The sequence below is a fragment of the Rattus rattus genome, chromosome 6 (assembly GCF_011064425.1).
Source record: "Rattus rattus isolate New Zealand chromosome 6, Rrattus_CSIRO_v1, whole genome shotgun sequence".
Lineage (NCBI taxonomy): Eukaryota > Metazoa > Chordata > Mammalia > Rodentia > Muridae > Rattus > Rattus rattus.
In genome coordinates this window covers 82,559,664-82,571,979 of record NC_046159.1, presented here as the reverse complement: position 1 = coordinate 82,571,979, position 12,316 = coordinate 82,559,664, and the positions used below count along the sequence as shown (strand labels likewise).

The 12,316-nt window shown below is 39.6% G+C and overlaps 1 pseudogene; it reads right to left on the bottom strand.

Annotated features, from left to right (window-relative positions):
- Positions 1-1,846: 1,846 nt before the first annotated feature.
- Positions 1,847-8,548, bottom strand: LOC116904360 (annotated as a pseudogene).
- Positions 8,549-12,316: the final 3,768 nt, after the last annotated feature.

Genomic DNA, 12,316 nt, shown 5'->3' with positions numbered 1-12,316 from the left:
TACTTTTCTTCAGAGCTTGCTAAGCTTGATCAAAATGTCCTTCATGAGACTAAACCAGAGGACTAAGTCTGGGCTTTTCTGAGACTTTCTTTGTCAATGCAATTAATTGAAATTGCCTCATCTTAGACTCAGGTAGACTATCAGATAAGGCCAAAAAGTAGCCATATTCTTGACCAAAATATTACAAGTACAGTCTCTTGTATTGAATTCTCCTCTGAAGCCAAGCTTCCACAGTTCAAATCCCCCTCAGCACAAATATCTTCCACATTTCTACTAGGATAGCTTATTAGGCTCCACTTGAAACATTCCACCATTTTTCAAATCCAAAGTCCCCAAATTTACATTTCTCCAAACAAAAACATGGTCAACTGAGCTAATCAGAGCAACATCCTAGTCCCTGGCACGAACTTTTGTCTTAGTTAGGATTTTACTGTTGTGAACAAACACTATGACGAAGACAACTACGACAAAGGACAACATTTAACTGGAACTGGCTTGCTGGTTCAGACCATTATCATCAAGGCAGGTAGCCTGGCAGCATCCAGGCAGGCATAGCACTGGAGGATCTAAGAGTTTTACATTTTATTCTGAAGGCAAACAGGAGAAGACTGGCATTCTCAGGCAGCTGGGATGACGCTCTCCTTTCTCACCCCCACAGTTACATGCTTCTCCAAGAAGGCCATACCTCCTAGTAGGGCCACTCCCTGGGTCAAGCATATTCAAACCAGCACAGGATCAGAGCTTCCAGGCTGGGTGACATCCAAAGAATGAAGAATTCTACATTAACTTACTATCTCAGATGGTTCAGCAGCTAATAGATACATCAGGGAGACAGGAGAAAGAAATAATTTCATTGCTCTTGTGGATATTTTTGTAGCTTTTTAAAGATTTACAGATATAATTACTACAATGTTAGGATTAAGACAAAAATAGATGACCAATCAGGTATACTTTGGTTATTGTGTAGATGTGTAGTAACTCAAGTTCACAAAGGAGAAAGAATGTAAGATTTTTGAATTATATATATTTCCCAAGTATATTAATTTAGGATTAAGTTAACACTTATATATTTAATAATAATTAAACTACTATAATTAAATCCATTGGAAATTTTCTACTTTAAATATGCACTGTTATTTATATATACAACCCGTGTGGGTCACAGTTCAAAATGTGTTACCATCTCTCAGAGTCTGTTTATTTCTTTTATTAAGATGCAGATACATTTTTTATCATACTTGGTATTTTTATTGGATTTTTTTATTATTTACAAAGATAAATGAGGACACATGAAAAAAGTAACATTTGAACTTGTGTTTCTTTTTTATGATTGCCTTTTCTTGTGATGCATGTGTATGCATGAGTATGTGTGTGTAGGGGCTGCACGTGAGGCCATGGATGTCAGATCCCTGGAGCTGGGGTAACAGGAACACTGAGGTGCCTGACATGGAACTGAGGTCCTCATCAAGAGCAGTGTACACTCTCTTTACTGCTTAGCTACCTCTCCAGACCCTCTATTGCTCTTCATTCCTTCTAATCATTTTGCCTACCAGTATCCTATAGCTGTCACTAGTATACACATGGCATTGGGTAGACTGCAGCAGTTGTTGGAGCTGGCAGCACATGTATCCATCTCAGTTCTAAAGATGAACATATTGTGGAATGTTTCTGGAGGTGGGGGACCCTGGGGATAAGAGCGTCTCAGATTTCTTTGTCAGATATTTCTGTGAAAAAGCAAAGATCCAAGGCTTAGTTCCTGCCTAAGGAGTCACAGTACAGACTGTGGAAGACAGGTGCAGCCTGAGCTCAGTGGGAGCTACAGCAATGACCTAGTGAGTGCCACCGGCTAGTCAGCAGAATGGAGAGCAGACAGGAGCTGGCTGCTGAGTCCCACCAAGGTGCTCTGGGGGCAGGACACCTGGAGCTTTGTAGCAGAAGGCAACTGCCACTCAATCTGTTAGTTTCAAGCCAGGTCAGGCTGATGCAGTTCTAGGGCCCATGGTAGGCCAGTTCCCTCTTTTTTACAAAGAGAACTTTCCCAAATCAAGGAGAGTTGGAAGATGTTTAGTGAGGCCTCAAATTCCAGAGATGACCTCTGGAGAAGTATAGTGAGATTTTCCTTTACTCAGGGGATAGAAACAAGGGTCTATGTATGTAGGTTATTTTCTTTTTCTTGTTTTGTTGTGTGATCAGCTACCATTTTAGAATATTTGTTAGGATTCAATCTGAGTCCAATGAACATTTAAGTGATCTTTTGGCCATCTAAGTATCTGGCAAGATAATAAAAGACATCTGAAGAAAGAAAACTAAAAACAGTTTTTAAATTGAAACATAAAAGGGAAGCTTGCGTGTATTAATGCAGCAATTGTTTTGACATATTCATGGTGCACATTATTTGAGATAAGCATATTCACCATCGCTAACACTTTTCATGTCTATATACTGAAAGCCTTCACATTCCTGTTGTCTGGCCATTTGAAGTGTGCAGCACAGTACTGTTTTCTATGGACACTATAGGACCAATGCTGAATCAGAGTATCTAGTCCTATTTAGTGACAACATATTGCCTATTCACCCATAATCAACACTTTCAGGCAGGAGAGATAGCTCAGCTGTTGAGAACACGGGCTTCTCTTGCAGAGGACCTAGATTTGAATGCTAGTATCTATATGGTGGCTCACAACTGGTAGGCTCAAAGGAAACTCCAATTCCCCAAACTACAAAAGGTGCCCATTGAGTTCAAGCTGGACTGTAGGATTTCTGATGATTATATAAGAGCCAGCATAGCTCAAGAACTCGGGAATCTGGTTCCTCTCTACCAAAGGTGTCATTCCCTTACCTTCTGGCAGAAGGGACATGTGGCTACCCATAATGCTTGTCAGCATATCAGAGCACAAGTTGCTGTTCAGGCTCCCTCCATATCATAAATCCCTGCCACATATTTGAAAGTCCATTGTAACCCTTCTCACATCCTCCCCTGTCCACCAGCTCAAAGGCTTCTTCCCCCTAGCTGCTCATTTTTCTTATAACTCATCCATTCTTGCTGTTGTCCCCATCTCTCTCTCTCTTATCTGCTCTCAACTCTCCCACTATGCTTTCTCTACTCTCTGCCCTTGACTATCCTCCCTTTTCTTGCAGATAACCCTGGCTCTGTTCAGTTTACTTTCTGTGTTCTGGACTCTTCCTGATCCCTTTGCTCCCCCAACCTCCCAGTAAAAACCTTCCCTTTACCAGACCATGGTTGTTATCAATTTATGAAATAATCAACTGTAACTTCAGGTTGAGGGGATATGATACCATCTTTTGGCCTCCTCCAGCACTGCATACATGTGGTATACAGACATGCATGCAGGCAAAATGCTCATATATATCTTTTTAAAGTATTTAAAAAAAATCAGCAATTCACAACATTTTCTCTCTACATCCTGAAGTACATACACACCACAGTCACTGAAGTTATTCTGTTGTGGAACTTTTGGATTGGGCCCTCTTATAACATCTTTGGAAAAACTTCTTTTCTTCCCTTTTAAACCTCCCATTCCACTTCTACATACTTTTAGAATTTTGACAACATTTGACAGAGAAGGGCCTCTGAGTGAGTCCATAAGTAGGATACAGGTTTGTTTACAGACAGTAGGCTTTAAATGCCACTGTCCTATTTCTGAATTGTAGTTTTCGTCAGCAAGGAGTCCATCATCACTGCTATCATCTGGGTTATTCTGATCTTCTGAGAAGTCAATAAGCTCATCTTCAAGCAGGTTTCCACCTTCTGCTGATTGATCTTATTTTGCTTAAGGCGTCTGGGTGATGTGAAGAATTTAAGTATTCATCCTGGAGTCCATTCTGACTTTCAGTTCTATCAGAAATTTCCTGGCATGCAGATTCTCTATTACTTGGTTCTTCATTTTCATTTATAGCATGCTTTTTTTTTTCATGCTACACTTCACGCTGTATGTGTTTCTCCAGTGACAAGGCTCACTTTCTTCCTGTGCAACACTCAGTTACAGCTAAGCAATGCTTTCTATTTAGCATCTTCTTAATCACAGGCTTGGCAGCGGAGTTCTGTGAACAAGCATCCATCTCACTGGCAGAAGAAACATAACTGTCCTCTGCACGTGAAGTTTTTTGCATGGCTGCATTTTCATGGCAATGAGGATTAGGTTCATATTTTGTTTTTTCCAAACCAGGGAAACAAACAATAGCCAAAAACCAATGTGCAGCTTCATAAGGGGGAACAAAAATAAAATCCTTCTCAAAAATATATACATGTTGGGTCCATGTTTTACTCTCCCATGCTGTTTTTGTTGTATCAACAGATTGTCTCACAATTTCTCCTCTCTCTCTCTGATTAAGGCGTTTATAGAGAAAAAGAACTGAATATATGAATTTGGTCAACTTCTTCTTTCTTAATAATAGTATCCTCTAAAACTCTCCTTCACTTAGACAGTACAGGTCCTCATTAGTAACAGAAATGCCTCCCTTAGCTGGAGGTAGTGGATATACTATCAGTGTTTCTGCAGCACCAATGAAGATTGCATGGCTTTCTCCACCAAAACACTTCATCATCAAAAGAAATTGCAGTTCTTATTTGATTCTAAATTGTATTTTAGATTCAAAGGACACAGTTTTCGCTTAGTTCTCATTTTGCAGACAGTTTCCTTTGATGCTCTCCTCATAGCTTCTTGTACAGGCAACAAGTCTGCTATTGACTTCTTCAAAAGGAATTTTTGCAAAAAGTTGGAAACATTCCTTATACCGATGTCAATAATGATACTTTCAAAGACCATGTCTGCCTGATGATCAAGGTCAGTTTGAAAAATTAAAATAATGTACTATTCTTCTAAACTTGTTATCCTGTTTATCCCTTTACAATCCATTCCAAACTTTATCTTCTTTTACTCATCTGCAGCTGCATTCTCAGCTTCTGATAAATTGCTGGGATTGCCTGAAGAAACACTACTGGTAATTTATGGACATTACACCATTCACATTTAGTTAGATCAGAGGTATTTAAAATAATCTCTACAGGGTCACTTTCTGGTCCATCTAGATGTATCTCGATTGACTCTAAAAGAAAAAAAATTACAGGCTCTACCAACAGTCAGAAGAGTGTCCCAACTTTTATATTTCAGCAGTTTAAAATGACTTGGTTTTGGTAACTTAAAGACATAGCATGAATTAAAGTTCCATAAGTGTTTACTTTACGACCTTTTAGAAGTGTGCTGATGGAATTACCAAGCTGATTCTTCATTCTTGCTTTTCTTGGTATGACAACGGTATTTAATTCGGACTCTGCTGCATTGCTTCTAGGTTCCTGCTCTGCTCTGCATGTATTTGCGTTTACTGCAGTTGGACTTTCCCAGTAGATGGTGCTAGGGAGGAGCATGCTGAGTCAGCAGGCTCTCTCTTAGTCCTGTGGTCTTCGTCGTCATCATCACTGGACAAAATGATTGGATCACTTAAATCTGACATGCTTGTTCTTCGTTCTTTCAGGTTTGTGATTTTAGGTGTTTTTCCATCAGGTATAATGACTTTCCCATTTGTCTGTATGTAATTATGTCTGCTAGCATCATAGGTGAGCAAAATATCAACTGGAATCTTATCCACACTGTTCCCATAAAATTTCTTAGCTGTTAATCCTGTGTTTTATAATTTGTCCTCCAGAGTACTCATGAATTGACATTCTTAGCAATGGTCCAGTAGATTCACTCAAAGTTATGGTTTGTTGGCAATTTCTTTGCAAATCATGATGAAAACAATACCACCACTTTGGCTTTTGGTCTGATTTTCTCTTTCTTTTCCACGTTTGGGGCAACATTCACGCTGTTCAGAAACCTCTAAATGGGTCAAACACTACTTTGAGAGAGGGGGCAGAGGAAATAGCTGGTAAGTACTACTGTGCCTTTTCTGCTGTACTTAATTTCTTATTTTCAAACTCTACACATGATTCCGAATCATCAGGGTTTTTTTTGTTTTTTGGTTTTTGTTTTTTTTGTTTTTGTTTTTTTTTCATTATATGGTCTTTACCTTTGCCATGACTTAACAATATAAGGTTGTTTTCAGCTTTGTGGACATGAGGTGGTTATTCTTTCTTTTCGGTCCTGACTGCAGTAGTAGTATAGTTCAATCCAGTTCAGTAAGGTCAGCACTATGTATCGGCTTCATTAAATATCTTCTTAGACTTCTGAGCTGCCGTTTTGATGACCTGGCATCTGTACGTGGGCATTATGGAAGTGTCTACCATGAACTACAGTTTCAGAACACAATGCAGTATGTAGTTTGTGTATTTTTACTCAGTTTCTTACTGTTAATTAGCATGTAAAGTCCAATCAGGTTGCCTTTCAAAGTTTTTTTTTTTAGTAGCAACAGTGTCAGATCCTTCGGTTTAACTTGTTTCCCTTTAAGGTTTCAGAATTCTCAATATCTACACTGAGTAAATTTGCCCCATCTTTATCTGCATCTTTTTTCTTCACTTTCGTCTTCATGGTCAAAGCTCCAATTATTTTTAAAGCCTCCATCCATCTTAGATTCTGATCTAGTCAAAGCTTTCAGGAAAACACCCCCAGCACTGCCACTGCTCCTGCAGGCAGCCATGTTCCTCCTCCCACGCAGCCTCCTTCCTGCTCCGTGGCAGGCACCACCAGGGTGCTCTCCGGTAATGGGGGCCGTGCGTCGGGAGGGAAGCAGCTGCAGGGTGGCGGGCCTCGGGCTCGACTGTCCGCGAGGGGAGCTCCCCGCCCGCCAGGCCCCACACAAAAGCGGGCTGAGGTGAGGCGGTGAGGCCCAAGGCCTGGGCTTCTACTCCTCAGGGGCCTACCAGGGACTGTGAGCGGCGGCGGCGCCGCTTTCATGAAACGGTTCCCCTCCGCACACGACTTCCCATCCATCGCCCGCGCCGGCCTCCGAGAAGCTCGGCTCCGCCGCTGGCCCTGGAGGACGGAGGATGGAGAAGGAAGCGAACGCTCACACGCCTGTTTCCCAGGCCATAAATTGGCTGCAGCGCCCAGCCCAGCCTGGGCTCCACTCCGGATTCCGCGACCATCAGGCGCTCGCGACCCCTTGCTGCTCCTGCAATGGCCGCAGCTCGCCCTCTCCGTCCCGGCTTCAGAGCATCAGCCCAGGCTTCAGAGACTGTCCATGTGGACAGGGTGGTCTCTGCCACCCACCGCCGCGCAATGGTCACCACAGCCTCCAATTCCCGCCCGACTCCCCTTCTCTGCCGCTGCTCCCTCACATTTTTTATGTTGAGAATTCATCAGCTAACTCACATACCGCTACTTATTTCTTAGGAACTTCTAACATTTTTGCACAGAAATATATATGATTTAATAATTAAAAATATTTAAAAACTGCCCTCGCACTTTTATCAAAGTAAAACCTTCAAATAAAAGAAAGGAGTGATTTCATCATTCATAAATTTCTAATTGATTTAATACTTAGACCATACATTTGTCCAGTATTACTAGGATCAGTATCTGTAGACAAGAATTTTACCTTACAGCAATGGGTCACAACCTTCACAATGCTGCCAGTCTTTAATACAGCTCCTCATGTTGTTACTCCCCACCATAAAATTATTTCATTGCTACTTCATAACTGTAATGAATTGTAATTTAAACATCTGATATGAGACCCCAAAGGAGTCAAAAAACACAGGTTGAGAACCACTGTCTTAAATTGTAAAGGACATCAGGTCAGGTTTCTCTTCTATTAAAAATGCTTGTGATAGAATTAATAATGTATAGCTTTTAATAATCTTATGAATTACTTGAAAATATCCTTCAAGCTTACTCATACATTTTATGAGTTGCATTTGTAAAGTTCATAAAAATTTAACTAAATAATCATAAAAATTTAACTCAATAATTTTTAAAAGACAAGTAATAGTAGAAAGAAACCTTATCTGTATAATATCATTTGCTAAAAAAAATACCCTTAATTTGTGCAATTGTACTTTAACTGTCACACAAATAAATCTCATATACATATTGACAACAATTAATTCCAGAACTGCGAAAATAAAGAAAAATATTTACTGAAACTAAAGTCAATTTTTCTTTACTTGAGAAAAAGAAAAAAAGATCTGGGTTTTTGGAGGCTTTATATACAAATAAAAAGATTCTTATTCTTTCATAAGCTTGTTTTATTCCTGCCATTATAGACAACAATTAGAGGAAATGAGCTTTATTTTCTTTAGAAATAACTGCCATAACTTTATTAGTGACTACAAGCAATTCTCGAGCAGCCCAAGTTAGTAGAACTTTATAATAGCAGTTAGGAGAACACATTAGGTAGTAAACAGATAGCTATTATAGTTGGTATTCTGCCTAAATTCCATCCCCACAGCTACCTGGCAGCAGCCAGTTATGTTTTGCCCCACAGTTGCCTGGCAACAGCCAACTGTGCTTGACACTATAAAAGGGACTGCTTGCCCCTTCCTCTTCCTCTTCCTCTTCCTCTTCCTCCTTTCTTACTCCCCTCTTACCCTCTCCTACTCTTTTTCTCTGTTCTTGCCCCTTTTCCCATCCCCAAGTCCCCAAGTGCCCATGGCCGTTACCTTTCCTCTCTTCTTCTACTCTTCTCTCATTAAACCTCTCTGCATGGAACCATGTTGTCTGGGTGTGTTCTGTCTGTGTCTGGGCCAAGATTTGAAACCCTAACAATTATTCAAATAGTGTCTGGCATCCTGATAACCAGGGAGTTTGGTTCTCAGCATGTCAGTGTACAGTAAGGCAGCCACACTGGAGTAGTTGGGCAGATAACAAAGAAACAGGTGAGATTTAGCACCATCACTAACTTACTGTTGTTATTAACTTCTCTGTGTTTTGATTCTTTTATGTACTAAATAAGCATGACAATAACCACAATGATGCAATCATAGGGTTCTTAGAGTGAGCAGAAGGACAAGAAACTTGAAATAATGACTAGTGTATAGTAAATAGTGCCCTGCCAAGGACCAGCTTTAGCTTGCTTGGAGATCTAAGGAAGGGGTGTTGGGAGCCTCAGAAGATACAGCTCAAAGTCATTCGTGGAAAAAAGCTGACAGCCCTGTGTTCTGCTTCTTCTGTCTCTCCTAAAGACAATCATCTAAAGACAGCTCATCTAAAGAGTTCAGGTCTTATAGACCAAAGCCTAGTCTTTTATTTACATATCCATTCAATTGTCTACACCAGTATCTCTTGATTATCCTACTAATCAGCATTTTATGAACTTAGCCCCTTGATTCTTAGAAAAAAAAACTAGCAAGTACAATTTTTAACATAGCAATTGAAATCAGAGGTCTGCCTGCCTTTGTAAGCACAGACAATAAGGTAGCTGGGTGGGATCCAGTCCTGCAATTACCATTCCTACCACACCCGGGTCTAAACTCTCTCTGTCTTAGGCCAATCTTGAACTCAGGATTCTTCCCACCTTTGCTCTTTCTGATAATCTGTCTTATTAGTGTAGTTGCCTCTGTTCTTTTAGGTCCATGAAGTCCCTAATACAATTCATATTGCATCCTTATATTTTGCATAGTTGAGAAATTATGTATTTTTGAACTCATGTTTTCAGAGTTCTTTCCCTCAGCCTTAAGGGCTGTCCTGAAGGTCATGCTATTTATCATTTTTGCTGAGGAACATAGACACACCCTTGACTCCTGGTTTCATGTTGTTTCTAACCATCATGGAGTCAATGACCTTGGCAGGGAGAACATTCGCTGATAACCTCCCAATAACCTTGGCAGGAATAATATCTCCCAAAAGAGGAACAAAATAAATTATGCATATTATTATACAGACAAGCCCTAAACCCACAGCAACCATCAGCACTGGTAGAGCCCTACATTCTGGAGGAACATAAAGTAAATTATATATATTATTATACAAACAAGCTCTATATACACAGCAACCATCAACACTCATAGAGGCCTAGGTGCTGCTGGATCTGCTCTAGGGGTGAGAAACCATGTCATGCTGTCCCTTCTGCAGTGGCTGTGCAAGAGTTGGCAGTACCTTGTCATTACTAATTTAGTGTAGCAGTTGGTGGGGGCAAAGTATATCCATTTATGTATGTTACCTTTAAGCAAAGAATAAATACATCAAATTGTCCTTTTTATGAATAAGGAGTATAGGGCATATGTTTTCATGAACTGTCTAAACATTATGACACCTGAATGCTTTTTCTACACAAATTTTCTTCACATTTATTAAAAATCACTATCATATAATAAAGAAAACATACCACTAAATATTTCAGCAAAGGTGATTCTTCAGAATGGGAGGGTTTGTGTTTCTGATATAGGTACCATAGAGCTCAAAAGATCCTTAAATACAAAACTGAGTTGGGGCAATTTTGAATATTGAATCTCTACTTGAATGAAATGGTGCTGTACCAGTTTTTAATTGTGATGGATGATCTGAACAAACTGAATAATGCAATTCAAGATAATTGTTCTAATTTCATTTCTGTTTCTGTGATATATAAAATAATCTTGATAAAAAGTGAGTTAGGTGAGAAAGGAGTTGATTTCAGCTTATAAATCCAGTATATGTCCATTGGGGGATGTCAAGGTAGTGACTTCAACAGCTAGTCATATTATGCCCATAGTCACACACACTCACCTTTTGCTAGTGCTCAACTTGATTTCTTCACTACTATACAGTTCAAGACTCTTTCCTAGTGCCACCTGTGTTTCTCTGAGTCATCGCATATCAATTAGCCTAAGACAATTCTTCTCTGAGCTATACCCACTGTCCTCCTCAATGCCAACAATCTTTTATTGAGACTCCCTTCCAAGGTGACTGACTATATATTGTGTCAAGTTGATGATTAAAACTGTCTATCACATTTACAGTCTCACACTTTCTGTAGGCTATGATGTGGCTCACTTTGCTCAGACTTTGCTTGGCAAACATCTAACTATCTATGAATACATGGGTTCTTACTTTAAGCTCACGGGTTGTTGGCAGAAGTGATTTCTAAATAACTGTAGGTAAGATTGGGTTCCTTTTCCTTCCTAGTGTGTCAGCTAGGGTCTTCTTTCAGAAACCGGAGTGGGGTGGCACTTCTGCAGATGTGTGTTCTGTAGGTGGGTCTTAGGGCATGTGGCATTATTCCAGGTCACTTAACTAGAAATTGTCTTCTGACCTTTCATTGTAGGCTTAATTGGAGAAAACTTTTTTAATAGCTTATAATGATTATGTCATTCACAAATAATTGTACCTTAAGAAATTTTACTTCAAGTTCAAGTTACTTGTAATAGTCTTTGAATAGCTAGGAGAAGGCATGCAGAGTGAAACTATAACCTCAATTCCAAGATGAACTGTCCAGTCTCATGTGACAATCATGTGAACAAACATGCAATGCTTTTTTTGTGATTTGAGGGCTCTCCTGTTGCCTGATACTATGGTGTTAATATAACTTGTATACCCAAAGGAACCATTGTGGCTGAAGACTTTGTGACTTGGGTGGAACCTTTGGGAAGTAGTATATTTCCAGGCCTTTATGTCAATAAGTGTGAGTTAGCAGTTATGTGATTTCTTTGGTAGTTTCCATGACAGGGTTGCTATAAAGGATAAAACCTGCACTCACCCATTCTATGTCTCTCTCTTCCTATTTCAACACATAATAACATGCTTGACCAGTGCTATGATCTTAAATCTCCAAACAAATAAGCTAGTCAAACTTCTATAAGTAGCTAGGGTCAGGTATTTCAATAACGCAACATAAAGCTGATGAATGTATAGACCTGTGTAGGCCATCTTTTGACTCTTTTCTCCTACTTTCCAAGGTTCTATTTGGTCTATCTTATCCTGGGTGTGGATCTGGAAGGTTCTTGCTTTCCAAGGGGCTACAGTCTCAGAAATGTCAGGGGTTCCCGTCTAACTGATTACTATCTATAGATGCTCTGGAAAAGGTTTCCTCTGCAACCTCATGCACAGACTCACACACCACCAGGTAGCTCTAATTTGCAGATCTCTTAATAAGGTGAAATACTTTTTCTTGACTCTTTGACATAGGCACCTAAGTCAGGTCAGCCTCTAGCAACATGGAAGTTCTCATCTCTCAGCATTAAACTGACTCAAGATTTCTCTCTTCTACTATTCATTTTTCAAAGTAATTTGTAGGTGCTTTTCTTATGTTTTAGAGAATAATGTCAATCTTGTAACTTTTCTAGCAATTTGTATGTAGAATCATTTTTAAAAATTATATCTAAGGCTTGAATTCTGATGTAGTTACAGTTTCTAAGGTTGTTTCCCACTCTCTCTCTTTTATTGAACTGGTAACATTTTATATGAGTATTTAACTTTATCTTATAAATCAGACTTGATGTGAC